This window comes from Balaenoptera acutorostrata, chromosome 1, assembly GCF_949987535.1.
Source record: "Balaenoptera acutorostrata chromosome 1, mBalAcu1.1, whole genome shotgun sequence".
NCBI lineage: Eukaryota > Metazoa > Chordata > Mammalia > Artiodactyla > Balaenopteridae > Balaenoptera > Balaenoptera acutorostrata.
Genome location: NC_080064.1, coordinates 188824521 through 188824777, shown reverse-complemented (window position 1 = coordinate 188824777; position 257 = coordinate 188824521).

Genomic DNA, 257 nt, shown 5'->3' with positions numbered 1-257 from the left:
ATAATTTTCTTAGTTGATCTTTGAAATGCATAATGCCTTATTTTCATATTCACAACAATATTGGGAATTGATTTAGCATTAAGATCAGTGACAAAATAACTCGATTAATACTTTCTACTCCAATACCATTCTAAAATAAGAAAATATGTCTTTGTCTAATTTGATGACAGGAAGGATCATCAATAATCGGTGAGATAAACATTAACTGTATGAATGAAGAAATTAAAAAATATTTATTACTATAGGTGATCTACAGT